Source organism: Arctopsyche grandis, chromosome 8 (genome assembly GCF_051622035.1).
Source record: "Arctopsyche grandis isolate Sample6627 chromosome 8, ASM5162203v2, whole genome shotgun sequence".
Taxonomy (NCBI): Eukaryota; Metazoa; Arthropoda; class Insecta; order Trichoptera; family Hydropsychidae; genus Arctopsyche; species Arctopsyche grandis.
Window position 1 is genome coordinate 18,711,027 of NC_135362.1, and position 16,268 is coordinate 18,727,294.

The 16,268-nt window shown below is 34.5% G+C and overlaps 1 protein-coding gene and 1 long non-coding RNA gene across 2 annotated transcripts in view; both read left to right on the plus strand.

Moving 5' to 3' along the window:
• LOC143915728 (membralin) overlaps window positions 1–16,268 on the plus strand; it is a 104,146-nt gene that overhangs the window by 58,570 nt on the left and 29,308 nt on the right. The gene's annotated exons all lie outside the window — the stretch shown is intronic.
• Window positions 8,688–10,466, plus strand: LOC143915672 (uncharacterized). The gene is made up of 2 exons (XR_013260923.1): window positions 8,688–9,094; window positions 9,333–10,466. It is a non-coding gene; the product is annotated as an uncharacterized LOC143915672 (long non-coding RNA).

A 16,268-nucleotide genomic window follows, 5' to 3' on the forward strand; every position in this document is an offset into this window, starting at 1 on the left:
ACATCTTTTCTTTATACTATAGCAGCATAGATATTAGATTTATACGTGTTATAATTTTCAGTGTTGATGTTATATTATACATACATATCTACTGAGTTAAAACCATAACGATATAAATCTACGCGACCGCTTATTACTGAAAATGTGCCAGATACGCTCTCACTTATCACATTTCAACGCTTGCGTTGCCCTCGGGGATATTACTTACGGGGCGGCATTATGTTCCTTTTCTAAATTTGAAATCACTCGCCCGCTTTCTATATATTTTAGCAAATTATTTGTGTAATTTAATAAAAATTTGCGATAATACTTCGTCGTCGGTATTGTGAGATTTTATTTATGTTCGGATCTATCCCGGCGCCTAAAAGACGTGACGTCGGGAATTAGCCTCGGCGACTGAACGACGCCTTTGCTAATGCTCTCGACATCAAATCGTCGCTCAGGGACATAGCTTGCACGATTTTGAGTAATTTGTGTCCAAAAAATAAACAATATAAATTAAAGTACATTTTAACATGGCAAAATTAGTTTGATTATTTTATATTCAGAAAAGTCATAATTTTTCCGCAGCTTGAGCTTTAAATGGACATCCCTTATTGTATGTGCACTTCATTTTCATGAATCTCTCGTGTGTTTTGCCTATGAGGAGGGTGTCGATTTACTGTGTGCAGTTGTCATTGTTTGCTCTATCCGTAATGAAACTTCATACATTTTCTCATTTACGACACTGCATTGACCGCATACGTGATGGTTCATTTCTTTTTCAATGCAATTTATTTTATTAGAGATCCATGTTGCTTATTTGATTAAATGTTGACGTCATATCCATTTGTAATATAAATAATTCGTCAGTGTTTAAATATTACACTATTATAAGCTGCTTCACCATTTTAAATAATTAGTCAAAAAGTGTGTTCTGGGAGGGTATTTTATAATGCAAGGAAGAACATAATTATACATTTTCTGTTTATGAGTATTAAAAACAATTTTTATTGAAAAATGCATCGATATATTTAAAATATATACATATGTACATATCTACATATGTACCAGACGGTACAGGTCGAGGTACGTATACATACAAACATATGATGTATGTATGTATGTATAAAATTCACAGCTTGTAATCCTGCAAACAGTGAATATTTGAAAATTCATTTACCTGGCCATCCTGACTGCTTGATTCACAATTAATTCTTCTTCTTTATATACCGATGATAGTTGTAACATTTTTTTTATTATTATGTAAAAGAAATGCTATATCCATGAGAAAATTAATTAAGCTCACGTCAAGCTTTCAGTATGGACGTATTACGCACTTATTCTAAAAATGCTAAGAACTCGCTGATAACATTATATCTCGAATATTTGTATAAAAAATCTATTATATACATATGTATATAATATAATGTGTATATTGTTAATGTACACAAAGCTTTGAATACATGCATTATCAACGGAACCTGATATTCAGCTTAGTGTATTATTTACGTATTGTATGTACGTAATTGTTATTTTGTTTTGACACTATTTAGTTGACTTTCCGTTCAGTGTCGTCTTTGATGGGCACTAGTCGCCGGGGCGACGCCTGTTCGTTAGCGGCGTCGCCGACGCCTCATATTCAATAAAGACGCCATTGATACACTATATGAAATATAATCAACGTTTTGCGTAAATATAATCAACGTTTTGTGCAAATATAGTATAAAATTTTAGCCAAATTCGGATTTGGTATGGTGAAAATTCAATATTATCAGTTTATATTTATCATCAATTTTCTGTTTGAAATGCGATATATTTGTTGTTTAGCGGAAAAAATTTTGCAGCTGCAAACATCCCGACGACAAGGCTTCGAATATTTGATATTTATCCACTCCACTGTGTTTTTGATGGCACACACCGGTCGCCATTCTGCCTACATACGATAGGTGCATATATTATACAATACATACATAATTCGTTTGTCGAGTTTCATCCGGATTAAAAGGTTTTACCTTTGAGTGTATTATACAACATTTCGATTATTTTCATTTCGGGAATGGACGCAATTGCATATACAGATGTAATGCATTTTTTTGTATGTATGCATTCGTGCCGTGTTCATGAAGAAGCGGGCGCATATCCATATTACGTACATATATTCGTGGAGCTTTGGGATTTGTTTATTTCCACGTTCACGCTTCGCATTCGTGCATATTGCGATTCAAACAGGATTCAATGCGAAACGTTCAATATTTATTTATGATTTACATATTTTGTACTTTTTCCTCTCTATGCATACACATGTATGTAGTATAAATACATAATGTACAAGTCCCTTCATTATCGTTTGTTAACAAATTCAAAAATGACTCGTTTTTATTAGCATTTCGTTTTTTCTCTTCGATCAGTTGTTTTGGTCGCTTTTAAATCGAGGTTAAAAGAGCCAATGATAAAAAAGGACACGAGACCACTTCGGTCTGGCGGCCTTTCCTCTCCCTTCACCTTTTCCATTTTGAATTTTGTAGTCATGGTGTAATTCGACCCCCGTTTGATGGGACTAAATTAATTATTGCGCTTTCGACTCAATCAGTTTTCCCGGTCTATGCGTGACGTGGCGGTCGGGCATCGTGTTTGAACAGCAAATTTATTTTTCCACCATGGAACGACGCCCACAAATCGATAACTGATATTTTTGAGCTCTTCTCCATTTTAAAATCGGCTTTGACGCGAACGATTAAAAGGGTTCACCGCCTTTGTTGATTGCGTGTGTACTTTTTAAATTCGATCGAGGTGAGCCTGCTTACTCTTCGCACATTGACGTATAATATATGGGTTGATTGGTTGTGTGGTTTGTTAAGCCAAACGCTACATCCCCATGGATCGTGTTGCGGCCATGATGGCGGCCTGTAAGAGGATCCCCATCGCGCAGCTTCCTCATAATAAATGTGTGGTATCATTACGTCGCCGCGTCACAGGCCATCCGACACCATTGGCGAAGCCATTGCTTCGCTCACGCCAGACGAACCGACGCTCAGGAGGTATACAAAACAAATGCGGAATTGCTCAGTTCGAAGAATTGTATCGGACTAATATGTCTTTTTTCCATAATTAATTTTCGTGGTCTCCATTAAAAATGGACGACACATATAGTCAGTAAGTTTCGTTATTCATTTGTCGTTATCTATTCAAATTAAAATAAATAACGTTAATTTTAGTTTTATCAGTTGCATGTATGGTTAGTTTTTATGCCTATAAAGATTCGATGACTATTTTATAATACATATATGCCCTCCCTGAGTGCATCAGGTCTGCTAAAAACATGGATGCATTCCTGCGAGGTGCGAAGAGACACCTCTGTGAGGGACAGTACATATAAGTTAATTATAAATTTTAGAGTTAAGTATAATAATTAAGATGTATTTTTAAATTAGCTTGATAGCTAAAATATATATAAATAAAAAATAAAATATAGAGGTAATTTGAAAAAAAAACTATAAAAATAATAGTTGAATTGTGACGGTAATTACAGGATGAACTTGAATTAAAAAATAGTTGGTTATAAAAATAGACTTTATAATCTGTATATTGAATACTATGTACTGTTCAAACGTGATTTTTTTCAATTATATAGTTCAATTGGAAAATTACATGTAGGTAAATTATGTAGTAAAATGATGAAAGCTATGCTAATGTTGCGCATTTGTCGAATTAATGAAATGATTATTCAGATAACCAATTGGATCATAAGTAGATCCAATTAAAAAACTTTACATTTTGCAGTGCATTTATGTATAAATTACATAGTGTATTGAAACTTCGTAAATAGATTAAGTAAAGTGTCGTCTATCAAAGTATACCGCGTAAGAAACCAAATTATGTATTGTTGATTATTTTTTCATCTTTGACTTTTTTATTTAAAATATATCGTCTTGCATATGTGAACAGGGTATTTGGGAAGGCTTATGGGATTTATATGAATATATTATAATTAGATGTGTGAGGAATCGAAATGATTGTTTCGAGATATCTACATGTGTCTGAACCCGCAGTCTACCATTCTTAATTTGATTAAATATCAATCTTACTGATTATTTTTTGAAGCGTTAACTAGATATCCTTTGAAAGACGTAAATGCTGTTTTCCAGTTCGTCGCGCTAATAATTACGATCGTATTTACCGGTGCAAGAGTTTATTTGCTTGCGAGTGCGTGAATATCAGAATAACGCCACACTTCATATAAATAATATTTTTATCGAGATTTCAATTATAAATATGATTCTGTATTATTACTTGGTACTACTATGTCAGTACTAAATTTTAATTGAGAGCATGTTTAAGGTCTCAATACGTAGTCACGTTTCAATTGAATTCGATTTTTAACGCGATCAATTTTTTCGTGTTTCATTATACAAACTTATGTAACATAGGTATGTAGTATATAAAAATCATGTTAAAAAAATTGCTTGCTCTTGATTTTGTGTTTGAAATTTAATTTATTGTTTTATTTTTGACGTCAGCTAGGGTGAGGTTATATAATATAATATAATGAGAGTAATTTTTCAAGTAACGCTAGATGCACATATGTACATACCTACAAAATACGGTGTTTACGTACTGTCGTAATTATCGAAAATAAACAATAAAAAGGATAAGCATTGTTGAATCGAAGCATACACATGTAAGTTGTTTACCCGCTCTTAATAATCGTAATTTTGCGTATAATTTTTAACGTTTTCATGCATATAAACACAAAGTTCGATATCAATTATGTACGCCAACGTTCTCACATCCGCGAATGTTTTTCTCTTCGCACACGTCGCGAGAATGTTTTACATATCCCCTCGAGCCGTCGGCGAAATCAATCTCAAAATTGCCAATTAGTGCGTTGAAATCAGATACGCAAATGTCGCTCGATAATTGGATATATTATTGTTTCGAAGACGATTTGATTGTACACAATATTGATCCGCAGGTAATTTTTACGCTTTCGTCGATTCGTTTGTGGGCGTCGACGTCGTGTACCCGTGCGTAAATATCACCATTGTTCCTCGGGTTGTTGATACCGTTTTCGACCCGGAACATGTGCCCTTCTTCGTCCTTGCGTGGAGCTCGTTGGCCTGCCACGTGTGAACAGGGTTTGATAATCAACGAGTGGGTCATCTTGCACTGGTCGGTTTCGGTTTACTGTATAATCACCGGGAGGCGCCGGACTTGCTACTAGAACCCGCAACACGACGCCGACGCTCACTTAATTAGGACAATTCATAGCATCATATACCTCCAAGAACACTCCATATAGTGTGGTATCAATCCCTTCTATGCACTGGTAGTAATGTTTCGTTGAAATCCACTTGCTGCATCAGTACATTTGAAATATGTTGTTGTTAGAGGTCGGATGTGCATTATCTTGTCATAAACATATCGATGGCGTGGTGCACGGATCTTGTTTGTCCATTTTTGAATTTGTATCGAATTTTAAGTAATGGAAAAACCTGAACTATTCCAGAATTTGCAAACTTAAAATTCGATACAAATTCAAAAATGGACATACAATATCTGTGAACCAAGCTATCGATATGTACCTTACACATATATGTGATTTATAATATGCATGTTTCTTATTTGTATGGTCATAATTTGTATTGTAATGTTAGCCAAGGCGCAGCTCACTGGCAAGTAGCAATATATGTACATACCCTGAAAAAAGCATGTCAAAGATAGGCCTGCGGGCAAGTTCCGCCCTCCTGGCATTCATACATGTTTACATATAGTAGTTCTTACGTCAAACATCAATGAAATAATGAAGTTGAAGTGTCTGGATCTTCAAAATAAGGCGTTGTTTCTTGAGTGTTGCAATTTAATGCCATTTTAATTTTGATGTATCTTTAAGTCGTTTTTTTGTTTTAAATTAAATTAGCGTTGGAATATTTTGTCCCAAATATTGCCCTCTACAAACAATCATAGAGGGGAAAATAGATGGCAAACGGTGGCTTGGGAGAAAGAAGCTCTCTTGGCCCCGGAACATCAGGTCATGGATGTCTGCCCATGGTAGTCGCCTACGTCCGAATATGGATTCGGCATTAGAAGAAGAATTGTTTAATTGAAGCTTGGCCCGTTGATAAACTTTGAAAGAAAAATTGGTGCTTTGCAAGATTAAGTTTGACACCCTTTAGGTGAAAAATTATTGTTGTATTGAATAACGGATCACATATTTGATGTATGTTACTCGCTCGTTGTACCAGAAATTGTAAAAAAAAAACAAATTAAATTTTATCCAAATTTCTAAAGAAGAATACAAATAATAGACCGCAGGGCTAAACCTTTTGTGTCAGTTTAGATTTATAGTATTTAAACATATATTTATTTTCGAAAAATGCGCCTAGAGTTGAAAACAACTAAGTTTTTGTTATCTTTCAATAGTTGATAGAATACAACAAGTAAATAGTCGATGGAATAGAATAGAAAAAGTAAATACTTTTAATTTATAGTGATAATTAAATAAAATTGGTGATTATATTTAATAACCAAATGTCGCCTCTGTCAAAACAAATACAGTTATTAAATTTAATTGCTTTTTTTCATTAATATTAGTGAAATTTTCGGATGATTCAAAGGTTGACTTTTTTTAAATAATTTGATCCATTGAACTTTAGAGAATTAGATATATTCTTCTGAGACGATAACTAAGATTATCCATTTTACATGTACATTTGTAGACAATGGAAATTACTTTGAAATTCGCATCCGTTTATAATTTTATAATTATTTTGACACGTGTGGCGACTGGCCTAATTCTTTTCAAGGTAGACTTTTTGTCCTGTCTATTCATAGTATATAATATTTGGCATTTTAATATTATTTTATTTGTGTAGTTTACAAAATGTACTATTTTCAAAATGTATGAATACGATTATTGAATTTCTCTCGTTATTCATTATAAATCTGCTTAGTTTTTGTGTGTGAAAATATTATAAATTCGGAACCTATGGTATATTTTAAGCTCAATTTATGTAATACGAATTTTGAGGTATTTTGTTGTTTGCCGACAGTTGATACGTTAAGGAAGCGGACCGTGCGCTCACCTCTTGTATCCGATGTGAAAGATCCGTTACGTTTTCCTTAACGGCTGAAAGATTTCCCCTAAAATACACATTCTACGTTATCTTTCGCAAGAGACCCTTATCGTGTCTCGTTCCCCTCCCCCTTTTTTCAGCGTACCCCCAACACAAACAATCCCCTGTATTATGAATTCATTACGCTATATTATGGCAGACTGTGATGTGAATAAAAATACGCTATCAATATTTCCTCCGCATTTTCAATTGTACCCCGTATATTGTGTGCAAATACGTGGGACCTGACCATTTTTTTTTTCGTATGGGTTTTTTATTACTTTATTTGAAAAACTTACAACCATTTTATAATTTGTAATAAGTAAAAACATAAATAGAAAATGTACTGATAACAGTGTTCAGTATTCAACTATGTTTCTAAAGATGTATCTGTGTAGTTACATACTTATATGTTGGTAGACGCGCTGAGATTTTTCCGGACTACCACTTCCGATTCTCCTTTTAATAGTTCCTTCGCTGCTAATAAATACGTACTCACCCGCTGGCTGCGAAGTTAATACTCTTACAGGACACATAAAATAAACAGTGGTTTGCCCTATCCGATACACACGTACGGCAGTTAGGAAGATGGCCGGGAAAGAGTTTTCGTTTATTTACTCGAACGAACGAAAATACTTACGTCAGTATGGAAACCTATCGAGTGGAAGTGGTATCAATAAGTATCCGTTGCGGTCTTTGCAAACATATTTACGAAACAATAACGTTTTATTGTAGAGTGGTGGAGTACATCTTCAACCGTATCGCATTTTGAAGAGTCTGACTTCGATTTGAACAGGGCTAGCCAAAACGCACTATGTTATTATTATATTACGTTACATTCGCGATTTAAATTTTTTTGTGATTTTATTAAATTCAATTTATTATGTTTTGTTTTGACTTTGCATGTTGATTTATTGTTTGTATTTTAATATTTTATGATTTTACGAACGTATTGTTTTTACAAAATGGATAATGTGCCCGCACTGAACGAATTTTAGATAAAATAATTGATTTTAATATGAAAGGCTTTGTGTGTAACCCTAGCGGATTGGAAGCCTTATTTTCTCTACACTCGGGAATGAGATTACGTTTTTGTATATTTGTTGGTCTGTAAATCGATGGTTTCCCGTGGCTCCCTGCTTTCGCTCGCCTGCTAGCAGATTGATAAACTTTTCATATGCCCCTCCCCCTTCACTGTAAAGAAGAGGAGGCTCTGGAGCGGAATCACGGAATTGTATTTCTAAAACGTTTTGCAATAAGGAAATATCAGAGATCGGCGCCGTTCATCCTATTGAATTATTTGTACGTATTCTCGTGATGTATTCGATATTTGATTTTGCTTCCGTTTCAGCGATCACGTTTGCACACAATTATTATATTATATTATACATATTGTCGAAGACGAATGCTTTCATTTTCAGATTATTATTTTGCAGCGAAAGTTAAATTTATAGCTATAAACAGTGTCGCTAGTCGGAGGTATCCGATCATTTTGGAGGTACCATCTCGATTTGTACGGGTGTCTCGGCCCATTAGCGCTTAAGTTGCCGGTGGGTGGTTAGTGGGTGGTGTGGGTGGTTGGGTTGGGCGAGCGGGACCAATGCGTGTTGTGATGGCGGCGCCACTTGTTGCCGTCTCGGGTTTTTTACCAGTAAGGGCGCGCCCGACCGCCCTGGCGCCGCCCACCGCGACACAGAGGCGCCCACGCTCTAACACTAGCTGCAAACCGTCGGTTTTTGGACCAAAAACATCTTATGTTCCCCATTAATCATCTTCATTCATGATGAGCACTTGAATCGCAAACCCTCCCATTCTGTAGTGTATCAACTTAACACTGCTTACGAGTGGATTTCGTAAAGGAGTTCATTACGATCATTGAATTTCGATGATCGAGGGTATATCCAGCGTTGGAAGTCTAGAGTCTCCAATTCGAGCAGTCGAGTACTCGACACTCGAGAATACGTCCATTCTTACAAGAATTTTAAGCTCTCTATAATCGAGTATTTCGAAAATTACTCGAGTAATACTCGCAAATCAAAAATTTTGAAATTAATCATAAACAGAAATAATATACTCGAGTAATCGAGTATTTTAAGATTTTACTACTCGATACTCGAGTATCGACTAATTGGAGATTATGTCAAGTAATTGGAGACTCTAGCTGCAAGCAAAACGTTATTAAATTTATTTTTGTTTTTGAAATATTTCCAAATTTTTGGTTTATGAGTATTACTCGAGTAATTTTCGAAATACTCTATTATCGAGAGCTTAAAAACTCGATACTCGGTAGTATATTCGTCCATTTTTTAAAGCTCTCTTTTCGTCCTGAGGGAGAAAACATACAGCGATGAATGGCACACTGCGTGTATGGCTCCTCGTCGTGGGTGGTCTCTAACATCAAATATGGGATACACCGTTATCAAAGCAACCGTTATAACAAAAATAAATACAATCATACAATTTGTCCGAAAAAGGTCCAAAGGATCTTTGTGGGGCGGGGCATGCCGGGCGTCCCATGAATGACGGTACGGCACTGAATGACACGCATAATTTTTTTCGCATGTTTAAACGTATCTAAAAAAAAAAAACCACGTGCCACATTCACCGCTGTGTGATTGCGCCCTCAATGTTCGTGGCAAACCCCTCAGCCCCTCATCACAGCCTCGCCGAGGAATCTAGAGGTCCAAGCGGTATAATTTCCTTTCCGACCCTCGACTCGAGGGCGAAATAATAGCACAACTACTTCTTCTTCTTCATGTGCCCTGTCTTCCCAGAACGTTGGCAACTAGACTTCCAATCCGTACTCTGTCTATGGCTGCTCGGAATAGTGCTCGGGTGCTGATGCCGTACCACTGCCGAGATTCTTTAACCAATATGTTTTCCACCTACCCCGACTGCGTTGGCCTACGATTTTTCCCTGGATTACTAGGTGTAGGAGATCGTATTAATGGTTCCACATCATATGTCCAAGACACATCGAATTTCCTAGTTACTTTCACTCGGATAGCATCCAAGATATCTGAAATGATATCTGATTCTTTCCACCACGTTGTTGTCAATCGCAACCACAACTACCGCTGAACGTATCAGAAACATGGGGGCGCGAGTGAGATGACGACGTTGACGACTGGTGACGAAGTTATGTACGACATCACACACCTACCATCCTGATGGTCATCCTACATCCAGCTACACATCACCCATCACCATCAACCATCAACCCATGCCTACGGTCGTTCCCACAAGCCTCTGCTACCAATCTGCCTTCGAATCTGATGCCAACCTCGAGTAAAACGTTCAGTTTGACAGTTAAAAAGGAAGGTTATGGATACAAAAGTACTTTATTGGAAATATAAAGTTGCCGGCCGGTACAAAAAAAAAAAATCGTTTGATTCAACCATTTGAAAGTGCAAGTAAAAAATTTAAGTGATAATAATAGTTCACACAATATATTTGTTGAATATTGAATAATTTATTAAAGATTTGAATGCATTTAAATAAAGTTAAACAATTTGTTTTTCATGCGATATATTAGTTATGACTTATGAGGGTAAATTATTATTGATTTGTCTAGAATTTACTCGGTATTCGATTTTGTACAGCATGGATGTAAATTTTCTCTGAATTTGAGCCGTTTTCAGCCTTGTTTCAATTGCTCATAGCCGCAGCGAGCTTCGAAGAAAATGCTGGCTACCCCTGCCGCACAGCGTTATGTTATTAGAATTTACGGCCATTTTATTTAAATCATTCTGCTCTTTTGCCCATAATGTGGAATTGCTCGTAAAAAAACAGAACATGGATTTCTCTTTCGCGATTCCGCGTCACGTGTCGCTTTTGCTTATGGAGGAAATGTCTTAAAATTTTCAAACGTCCATACGTATGTGTAACATACATATGTATGTGTAATGTATATATTTGTTGATATGTTTATTTCATATAAATATTACGTACGTATTATGTTTTTATATAATTAGATTGTAAATATATATGAATGTATGTATGCACATGAATGTATGTATGCACATGAATGTACTATGATGTCTATTGGAGAGCATACTTTCGAGTGAAATTTCTTTGATTTGAAAAGTAGCTTTTTTCTATCGTCTTTTATATCAATTGAATAAGAAAGCGTGATAGAACAAGTACTATTTCCGACACGGGGCCGGCGGCAGAAGTGCAAATAACACTGAGCAACAAAAAAAAAAATACCAGAGCGGAGACTAGCCAATCTTTACTAAGTTTGGCCCACTGAATTCGAATATGATATTGATTTTTGTTGGTGGGTGATCGTTTACGAGATATGAGCGTTTAAAAAAATCCGCGATTTTTACAGTTTTTTGGCTTTTGCGGTCTTTAACTCAAAATTTAGGATTGTTACGCTCAAAGTGAGTATTGGAATCAATAGTCAGATATTTTTCCTATTAATTGTTATATTTTATTGCTTTAAAATACTTCTAATTACTTGTCTAGCGATTTTTAAAAGTCTGTAAACTAAAATTTTAAAAAACTAAAAATCGCGGATTTTTTTAAACGCTCATATCTCGTAAACGATCACCCACCAACAAAAATCAATATCATATTCGAATTCAGTGGGCCAAACTTAGTAAAGATTGGCTAGTCTCCGCTCTGGTAACTCAAAAACGTGATTTTTTGTTGGTCAGTGTAATTTTTCTTGAATTTTTCTAGAAACCCCATGATACAGAACATCTTTTCCAACTAAGGTGTTTCCAAATTTCGAAATTCGCTGTTTTCAATGTACCCTAATGTACATATGTATGTATGTACATATCTATCTTTTGCGGTATTTATTACCGAAGCTAAACTTTTTCTATATTTATTACGAGTATATGAGTCGAATAATGATTTTAGTTGATATTTATTTGAAATTATCATTACTGAATCCCTTGTTGGGGAATTTTGTATAAGGGTGATTCTGTATAGGGGTTGAGCCGAGCCCCTGGACGGCGACAGTGATCCGCCATCGGACTCCCGTGGCGCGATGCCCCCCCGTCGATCACGAACGCTGAAAGTCTTAGTGGATTCAAAATATCCCTCGTCCTTTATTTATTCACAATTCCTGGACACGCGTATTCTATAGGAAAAATCGATCCCTTCCCTTCTCGTTCAAAAGAGGATTGTCGTATACATAAACACGAAAAAGACAAGTTGAAACAATATTCAATTGCCTTAGCCATGTTGAATTTTTACCGTCTCGCGGAATATGTGAGTGTGCTCCTCACCGGTCGGGTATATAAAGATTGAGTTTGGCTTCTTCCCTTACCGGCTAGACCTTCAAGATGAAGTAGATTGCCTCGTCCAATATTTATTTCGCTGTCATCATGTCGAGACATATCGTGGGGTCCAATACAAACTCGCAGCGGGCACACTGGCGGTGATATGAAGATATGTCACCGTGATGTACGAATACCATGACCTTTTCTGTTCATTCCTCAGCTGAAAATATGCTACCCGTATTTTTCATTTTATTTATGTACATGACTGTCCGAATAATATATTTATATTTTTTATGGATATATATATATATATATATATATATATATATATATATATATATATATATATATATATATGTATATATATATATATATATATTTATATATATATATATATATATATATATATATATATATATATATATATATATATATATATATATATATATATATATATATATATTATGTATTATATATGTCTTGCCATTTCTCTGAAAATCGTTTTTAATTAGTCGCTTCCACTTCTCTGGTAATACAGCGTGAACATTTTCACTTTGCGTTAGTGGTTTTGGTTGTATTAATATATATATATATATATATATATATATATATATATATATATATATATATATATATATATATATATATATATATATATGTACATATATATATATTCTTTTTTTATTCGGGACGAGCATTTAAAATAAAAAGAAAATGGATAAGAATGTCAGTTCAAAGAAACCGTGATCTCGCGACGCCTAAGGCTAAGTGTAATTAACCGGCGATGGAGCTTAATGTGTCCTGAGAAGCCGTGCAGAGGAAACATATTTTAAAAATATTTTTAATACCTACCATTCTTTTCGCCTAGGAAAATACTCGACGTGGAAAATTCAAAATCCTTAAAAAACTCAACGCTCCGTTATCCATTTTTTTTCAACGTTGTTGTATTTAATTATATACACACACATATATATTATGTTAGAATAATTTTCATAGTCGACTAACATTTTTAATTAATGTACAATGTTACCAATTAGTAAGTAAGCGCCCTATGAACAGTATTAATTTGTTATTTAGTAATTAATTTTAATGCAAGCTGTGTAAAGCTAGCTTTGAATTTATGAATTTATTCATGCGGGGAGTTTAAGCTGCTTACAAAGCACACAAGAGCACTCTCACTTGCAGTTTTGACTCTTCCACTAATGTTCACTTTGTAAATCGTGTTTCCTTTTGTTTTGGTCGTTGTCAGTTTGTAATTATGTCGGTTTTTAGACTACTAAGGTGTATGTATGCAAGTGATGACTGTAAATTCACCGTTTCGATTTATCACGGTCGTAAAGTTTGTTAATTTTTAGCGATTTTTTTTTCGGTTAGAATTCGAATACAGTAGGTGTCGTGTGGCGAGAGGGTGGGTGGACGAGGGTGTTGCAGAAGCAGTTCCTTCTAAGCATTTTCACTAATGGACCTTAATTACGACGCCGCCCGTGGCGTCCTACAACGACTTCCTCCCATTCCTCCCCCTAGAACGAATCGCCAACCTTGATAATGAAATGCTGTGATTTTATTTATATATTTACATCCAACGGATCGGTTAAATCTGCTAATTGTTTAATAACAATTTCTAATTGACAATCATTTCCAATTCATCGTATATACATCGTATATACTTGTAATATGTACATAAATATATTGAAACTAAGGAGCAATACATATATGTACTTCTATAAATATTGATCATACATGCGTATGTTTTGAGGGTTGGTTTAAATTTTGAATTTCGGCCGAAATTCGGAATATTTAAGTACAAATGTTACAGTCGATGTGTATTTTTATATGTAATATATTCCAACTGGCGTTTTAGGCTATTCATATTCGAATAAAAGTCTAGTCAATTATATAGCTCTACAAACGCAAACACACTTTCAACAATGTGCGCCAGTTCTGATGTTTTTAATAATGCTTTAGAATTCAATAATGCGTTAATATTTCTTAGGTATTACGAATTATGGTAATAAGTATCGTATTGCGCAAACTCTTAGAACGTGTTCAAAAAATTTTCTAAATCCAGAAAATTCTTAAATTTTACCAGAAATAAATCTATTATCACTTATCATTACCATTTAAACCATTCAATTCTAAATACATCCTCTTCTATTAAGGATCTTGGTGTAATATGTTATTTTGTTAATTAATAATAAACTCGATTACTACCCTACTCCGCTCAACTAAACCCTTTAATGATCCTCATGTACTTAAATTACTTTATTTATCCCGTGTAAGGTCTTACCTAAAATTTGCCTCAATTATCTGGTCACCTTTTTATATATCTTATATTAATTGTATTGAAATAGTCCAACTAAAATTGATCAAATCCTTGCGCTACCGTTTTCCTATCTACGCCCATACTAATGTTTCCGATATTTTAAAACTCCTATCCTTTAACAATCTTTTTGTCATGTAACGACTCACTGATGCTACATTCCTTTTTAAGCTCCTCAATGGTTTCCTTGATTGTCCCGATTTACTAAGTAAAGTTGGTTTCAGGATCCCAGTTAGGTAGACAAGTTGCACTCTTTTCACTTAATCATTTCAAAACCAATTCCATAATATTGTCTACAGCATGTTTATCGTATGTTTAACGGGGAGCTTAATGACGTTGATCTATTCGGTATTTCCTTGCATCAATTCAGGACTACCATTAGGAGAGTCTTGATTGATTGCTTCATTTCTATATTTTCTAGTATATAATCTTTATACAATATTATATCTCTTTATGTTTAGTTATGCACTGTTATATTTAGTCATGTTTTTATTTTATTCTTTCCTTTTTCATTTGTTTCCTATTTAAAGATCTATAATTGGGCTCAGATGTTATTTTGTTACATTTATATATTTTATGTGTATGCATTTGTAAATCTGTTGTCTGATGATTTTTCACGTTAATTCCAACTCAATTTACTAGTCTAGTGACGTTTTCACAAAAACTTAACCTTTTCAATTAACCTGGTACGAGCTACCGCTATAGGTGAAGTTTATTTTCAGTTTTAATATATTTTAACAAGTTGGAATGTAATTCGCCATATGACAACTGAAAATACACTTCAAATATAACGATAGTTGATAACAGGTTAGATGGAATATATTTCAATTAGTCGAAATATATTACTACTGGAAGATACACTTCAACTGCAACGTATACATAAACATACTTAAAAATGTATAAAGCGACGTCTCAAGGAATTGTTGATATTTATTATTGAATTATTTTCCCGCTTTTCCAATTCTCGGAAAAGGTGCGCAAAAGCAACGATCATTATACATCCTTACTTAGCGAGCGCATCTTTTCCGTGAAGTGTGGGTGGGTTTTATACATTTAATATATAATTTCGAAAGAGACTTTGTATGTATGTAAGTATCTTTGGTTGGGAACTTTGTAAACAAAACAAAGTTTCTTTGACGACAATTCAATTGGTTTCTGAATATTATATTTTTTTCGATTCAAATAAATTTGATAAAAAAAAACAAATGAATATTTACCATTATATTCGCCATGTTTACGATGTTTATATTACAAATACTGAGCGAAGCCGGGTAAAACAACTAGTTGTACATATATAAAATTTAAATATCACGAGTCTAAATGGAATTTAAATATCACGAGTCGCTGCAATGTTATTTAGAAGAATATAGACAGAAAGAACATAAATACATACATACATATCGTACTAACAATAGAAGAAGTTTTGTGTTCATGCGAAAATTCGAACTCGAGATTTTGACTGATTCGAACTCAGAATCGATTACTGATCACGTTTTCATGATCTAGAAAAAATGTGCGTCTGGCTGTGTGTGTTTGTGTGGCTGTGTGTGTGTGCTGTGCGAGTGTTTGTGTATTTTGGGGATTTTTTATAACACTGTTAGTCCTATTGAACTGAAACTT